Raw genomic sequence first — 7,082 nt, 5'->3', positions numbered from 1 at the left:
ATCATGAATTTTGAAATCACATATCTTCCCAAACCAATGTAGGCTTAGATAACTGATGAGTGTTATGTCAAAACGGTCATTTTCTATTTCATGATTTTGAAGTTCTACACAAAATACTTTCAACACTGCCTTATTTATTTTCTGTTGGAGGCCTTGTGCCCGATGGAATGTCCCAAAATGTCACAATGGGCACAGAAAGGTTAGGTTCTTTCTTTTTTATGGCTAACAATTGCCACAATTACCTCCTTGTTAGACCTTTAACCATGGGAATATTCGGAGAGGAAGAAGATGGGTTGCTGTAATTTGGCTTCTTGTAAAATTCCTCCCGTCACTAGATGAGAGACGGCGCTGTACCCAATCTCAGAGCACACCTGCTGGAGTGCTCCAGAGCTGCTGCTCTTAAACACAAGGCTGCCGTGCAGGTGTGGTACCGGGATGACTGGGAACCTCTTTTCAATTAAGTTCTCCTAATGAAATTGCAGGGCAATTGTAAAGTTTAACCGTGACTTCCAGCCCTCAAAATTACCATCTTTTCAACAACAAAAGGGATCTCAGTCTGGCCGGCCGAGAACAAAAAGGATCTCGAAAAGCAAGTGGCAACCAAAACCCCCAGGTCTCTCTTCCCCGACATTAGCAAACAGAACTGTCAGTACATTTGTTACTGTAGCTGTTATATTCTGTTGGTTTTATGTTTTTTTTATTTCTTACTGAACCACTGAAGAAGGACTTGGGCACTGAAATGTCCAGAAACAAATGATTTAATCGTTTAATGCATGTGTACAACATAAAAATGTCTGTTTCGTTTTCATTTATCTGTGGACTGCAGCCTGCTCTAAAAACTGTTAAGATTCATTGGTAGAATTAAATCTCAACACCCCTTGTCAAAGTTACTCCCATCAGTTTCCATGTCTCTGCTGCAGAGCTATTAATTGAAGGAGTTTGCCATATCTGTCTGGCTACCAGATTGCTATGGAAACAGTTCTGGTAGAAGTTTCCATGCTTCATAACAGTGTTTTACATTACAGAATATCAACGTCCTTAAGGCCTATCATGATCACCATCAGGTGGGAATTTCATGTAATTAGGTCCTTGAAAACACCTAATACTTTGTTTATTGAAGTAATGAATGCCTGATTATACCTAACACTCGCCTAATTAACAAGTTTTGTTTCTGGTATTAGAATTTATTAGCAGCAACCATGGTTACAAAAGCACAATAGCAATCGTGCATGTGAGCGCTTAGGCAAAAAAAACACAGAAGCACATAAGTATCACATAGCAGGCATAGGAGGGAGAACTACAGCAAATAAACATATATAAAGGCCTTCAAAATTGGATTCCAACATTATTTCACAACAAAGGTATGCGGAAACATAGAGCGCTAATTACCTTTAAGTAAAGCCTTGTAGTGGATTCTGTGCTCAACGACATCTATGCCATAATAAACACAATCACAACAAGCAATTATCTGTTTTGCAAATGACAGATATAAGCAAATATATATGGCAGAGGCACAAGCTCCTGACTGAAAGAACATCATGTCCACTGTCAGTGGTCAGAGCACAGAGACGCACTGGATTCTAAGAACCAATTTTATCTAACCAAAATATTTCTTTCATATTTTATATTTTTTTCCTTCCTCACGGGTAGAGCTGTGTATTACACACATGGAGGCAAGGAAAGACTCAAATAAAAGATAGGTGACAATGTGTCAAGATTCTGCTGTGGCATCTGTGTACAGCTATCAACACTGAAAGAGATTAAGAAGTGCAGAACCCCATTTAATCATTGAATTTAACATACAAATACAAAAACAACCAGGGATGAGGAAAAATATGATAACAAAGGCCTGATAATCGCATAGACCTTGTAGTAAGAATCCAAATTAGTATCAAGTTTTTTCACTGTACGATGAGATGACACTTAACAATATACAGTAGCTGTCACTGTCACTATGTGGAATATTTCATATATCTGTGATGTAGGCCACAGCAGCTTATATGATTCCACATTTTCCAAAAGACAAAACTAAGTTTTTTCTGAAGACGTTCAAGTAGGTAAGGCTTTTCTGGCTAGTTGACATTTTTACAAGATTTACCTATATTTCAAAATATTCAAAACCAAAAGAAGGTTGTATTAGTAAATTGATTTCGAAGTACTCAGTTGATCACATATTTTGTCTTACTCGTAATGGTGAAACACACATTTCATGTAAGCGTGGGAATTAACTTTCTATTTTTTGAATGTACTTTAGAACTCTTAAAGAAGTAAAAGAATTCAGATAATCTCCCTCCAGATTGAATTATCAATGTCAATCTTTCTGAGATCAATTATTTTACAGGGGGGGGGGGGGGGGGGCATTAAACAGGTCACAATTACATTTTGAAGTTCTCTGGGCATGGAAAACAAAATTAGTCCCTACAGCTATTCATGTGCCCCAGCAGGGCTGCACCCAGACATTTTGAAGCCCAAGACAATGCCCTTGAGATGCCCTCCATCTCAGTCAAGCTTGAACATTTTGACAGGAACTGCAATTTGAAAGTTTAAAGTTTGCAGTATTCTTCAGACACATACAAAGGTGTAGAACGAGAAAAGATTTGCATTACATAAAAGAAAGTCCATACAACGATAACACATGTAGCAAAAGTAACGTTGTAACAAGTCCACCCCTTCCTCTGCAGCCTCAGCCTGGTACAACTTTATTTTGACTATATTTGTGATGATTCTATTGACAAAACTCTTGCTCTATGGATTGTAAACATTTCCATACTCTACATGTCAACTGCCTGTGTGCTTCCACTGAATGTGTCCTTCTGTCTCAGACCTGAAACCCTGGTCCTCCCAACCCTATGGGCTGCCTCCTCCCCGAAACAGCTCTTGCAGGCAGACGTCAGATCTTCTGCCGCTGCGGAGACAGGGCCGTCAAACACAGAGCTCAAGAAGCAGCTCTCGAGTAATAACAGGGCAGTGTCATGTGTGGAGTCGAATGAACCCAATGACATTACATGCTTCTTTCATCCCCCTGCTTTTTAAGAAAATACATTTCAGAATGTTATGAAACATCAGTGCAGAAATTAACCCAGCCCCGTACAGCATTGCCTGTTAATATCTAGACAACAGAGCCACCACTGCATGCCCCTTTTTTGAACAGATACTTTGTATGATATAAAAATCCAAAGTATCCCAGTACAGTGGGGGTGATGGGGACTGTAACCAAGTGGTGCGGATGTGAGGAAAACTAACCCTACTCAGGTCATGTCACAGAGCAGGCAGCTCCTATACTGAATGATGTGCTTTACCGCTTTGAAGAAAAACCCGTCTTCTCTGGGTTTTGAATGGTGCAAAATAAGTGGGATATTGAAACGAGAAGCTCTGACCCCCAGCTGCACTGACACAGGCTGTCAGCACCCAGTCCTGATAACAGGGGTGGTGGAGAGTGGACGATGAAACCGATTAAATCGACAGACCCCACAGGCTGACACCCCCTAGACAACAGGAGCTTTTGAATGAGCAATCTAGCACGAGAAAACCTGCTCCTTTCATCTGGAACTACTGCTTTCAAAAATCAAATGCCTTATTAAGACAGCCAACCCAGGTGTACGAGGGCATTCACCCCAGCAAATAAGCAGCCTGCCATGGAAAAAGAGAGAGGGGGAGCAAAGGGGGATTTTGCACAAGTTAAAAACAGCAGGGGATCTGCAGACAGGACCAGCAGCAAAATTCTTAAATTAAAACTGGAAATACTTTGCCAAGCAGACCCAGAGATCTCTTTGCAGAAACAGATGGGCTCTCAACTAGTTTTAAGGTTAGATAAATTGAGAAGGAATCTGCTTTCTCCTTTATCTCCTGTTTAAAATGCAGTTTACAGCCCCAAGGCAGTACGAATTCCCAACAGAAAGACAGTTCAGAGTTCAGAGCAAAGATAACGTCTTCCTTGGTGGTCTTTGGTAAATCACTTTGATATGTGTCAGTACATGAGAATTACAATAATAATAATACTGAAACATTTTCACATAAAAAGAATATACATTCAAGAGTGAATACAGGAGGCACATCCTGACTATATAACAAGAGAATTTCTACAATAAAACACTTAGCCATGCAGTTGAAGCTCACAATGAGAATTCTCAAGAACTGAGTAGGTGAGTGTCTTAGATTGATTATCTGCTAGCAAGCAAACAAGCAAGACGACTGAGAAAAGCTTTCTCTTGTGTTTAAGCTTTCTTTTGACTCATTTTCATAGTTTGGAAAATAGCGCTGACTTTAAAATAGCTACTAAAATTAATGAGAACACTCAGGCACCAAAGCCAATCATGCTATATTAAGTCATAAGGTAATAATACCAAGCTCCAGCTGCGAAAGACATTTCGATTTAAATCTAGTGCAATGAGAGAGGTCAGTTCCTTTCAATTGTCGTGAATTGTTTAATGGAGAGTTTGTGGCCTATAAACACCAAATTTCAAAGTAAACTGCTGAAGCAAATTTCGGTAACCCCACAGTACACAATACACATGCAAACAAACACACACAACCAACCTATGATCAATTAGGCAGGTAGTGTCAACACACCTAATACCAAGTGAGTCACCTCTAATTGCAGGGAGAATAATGGTAGTTCATAGGTGACAATAGTCATGCATTTGAATCACAACATTCACAATCAAATTTCTTCACTGGCTGTTAATGTCCCAAAATTGCCACTCCAAAATCAACAGTATATCTATTAAAACAGATTCCCTACTTCCAGATAACCATGCCTTTTAACTGGTTTTATTTTTATTAATTGTAATAATTTATTCATGTATCCGATTAATTCCTCAACAGTTACGTCGAGTGGGACTGTACGGCTATACAGTTCATGTGTTCTTAGCGAAATGCGTTAGATGCATTTATAATAGGCAAAGACATGATTAAATAAACGGGTTTGAAAAATCGCATCTCCACGCTTAGAAGAATACCAAAAGCTCTGTTGTGGGCATCTGCGGCTCACATGAAAATGTTATGACTGAAGTCGGGCTTCTCTTCAGGCGTTTTAATAAAGCGCATCTTTCCCTTTGTAGAGGGTAGGCGGGATAATGAGGTAGCAGACAATTACCATAGCTCGCTGATGTTATCTAAATGCAGGGAGATCAGTTGAAATGTGTGTAATTGCACTGTCAGGCAGCTGAAAAGAACTCCCCTCCTGCCTGTAGCCACTTCAAAATGAAATTCTTTTCTTTTTCTCTGTGGCAAGGCTATGCCTGATATGCATGCATCAAAGAACCAGCAAACTGCCGCCTCTTTCCCCGAGGCTATGATAACCACTTTTAGTGAAGTACACAACACTGTGCAAAGCGGAGGGAAAAATACTGTGCGATACCCCTGGTCTTCAAACCACAAAACAGCCACAAGTGTGCCACTGTCGTTATTATCGTTCTTGAAGATCTGGAGTGTCGATCAGTTAACGAATGTACTAAACATTTATAATAACCTCAATCATTTAACGTAGCAACATTTAATTAACACATATATACAATATAAATGCGGAGGCTTAGGGCATTTTCTTTCAAATGGTGATGCTATTGTGCATAGCATTCATAGCGGGAAACAAAGACCAGGTGCTCACAATGGGCCATTTAATATGCACAAAGACTGGTTACACAAAAAAAGACCTTCGAAGGTCATGACCCGGTTTAATTCTGTTAAACAAGCCCACTATTTTATTAATTAAATTGAACAGACAACCAATTAAATACGTTACTTTCATTCAAGGCGATCTGAGCCTGAGCTAAATTGGAGTAAACTTGTACATTCCCATCATCCCGCCTTGAAACACTTCACTAGTTAAGCGAAAGTCAATTACGAGTTTTTTTCTGTACATAGGTCCAAACGTTTCTCTATGCCGAGTGTTTAATTATTTACAAAATAGAGCAAGATATGTAGATATCCTAAAACGTCCCGGAAAACGCATAACGCGACACGAAAACATTAATACTAATTTCTACTCAAATTGTTTAATGCAGACGTGAACTGACTGATCGACTGAATGGGCCAGCGTTAATAGTGGACATGTCTTGCAAATCATTGTACTAGTTTGCATGCAATATAATCTAGTCTTTGTCAGTATAACGACCTAAACACTTGGTTTTAGGTAGGCAGTTAAAAAAGAAGAGTGCGAATTAAAGCAATTAAGAATTCACACTTCCAACCGTATCTGACTAAAAAGCATTACACGAATCACTACTAATATATTAAATTCTCCTACAATACTAAACGTTATGTTTCTATGGCGAATTGATTGGTTGTATTATACTTTTTTTTTTCTTTTTGGAACCCTTTTTAAGTTGAACAGATAATGTACAGTCTTTCACTGTCCCCGAGTCCCCCGGTACCGCCGCAAACTGAAAAGGATCAAAAGCAGATGAAATATTACGCAGCACCACAATTCTACTTTTCTAGGGCAATACCACAACATCCCTGCTCTGAACAGAAGAATACGGGTCCCCGGATTTACAACGTAAAAAAGCAAATCATTTCAAGTTACTTCTTCAATTTATTTGAAAGCTGGGAAATCCTACATTCCGTCATCGTCCAGCTTTTTTATCTCCTTCTCGGTTCATTGTCATAATCATTATCCTTTTTTTTCCTTAAAAAATACAGAATTCTGGAACTTTCGAAACTTTCTTATTCCAGATCTCCTGATCTGTTATTAGGATACGCTTTCTCGGAATTGCAGAAAGTGCATTTTAAACTATTCAGTTAAGCGGCGTCAATAAAGATACCTTTGCATACCGTTCCAGTTATCATGGCCTAGTTTACTTGTTGGCATTTATGGTGTTACTCCTGTTCAGCTTCTTGAGACACCCAGGTCTGTACGTAAATCATTCCAGTCTAGAAGGTGAAATGTGAGACTGAGAGAAACCATTTTATTGTCAGGGGGTGGGATAGTAAAACCTAGAATTTCATTTAGGTACGGTAATCAACTCTTGTAACCAGAATCGCCACAGACCAAGGTCATGTCTCAGGGGGTTTACTATAACTTTGCATGGACAAATATTCTCTTAAAAACGTAAAAGGTGTCTATTTTCTCATTTATATAAAAG

The sequence above is a fragment of the Lepisosteus platostomus genome, chromosome 10, assembly GCF_059453375.1.
Source record: "Lepisosteus platostomus isolate fLepPlt1 chromosome 10, fLepPlt1.hap1, whole genome shotgun sequence".
Classification (NCBI taxonomy): domain Eukaryota; kingdom Metazoa; phylum Chordata; class Actinopteri; order Semionotiformes; family Lepisosteidae; genus Lepisosteus; species Lepisosteus platostomus.
The sequence above is the reverse complement of the archived record's forward strand: the minus strand, read 5'-3'. Positions refer to the sequence as shown.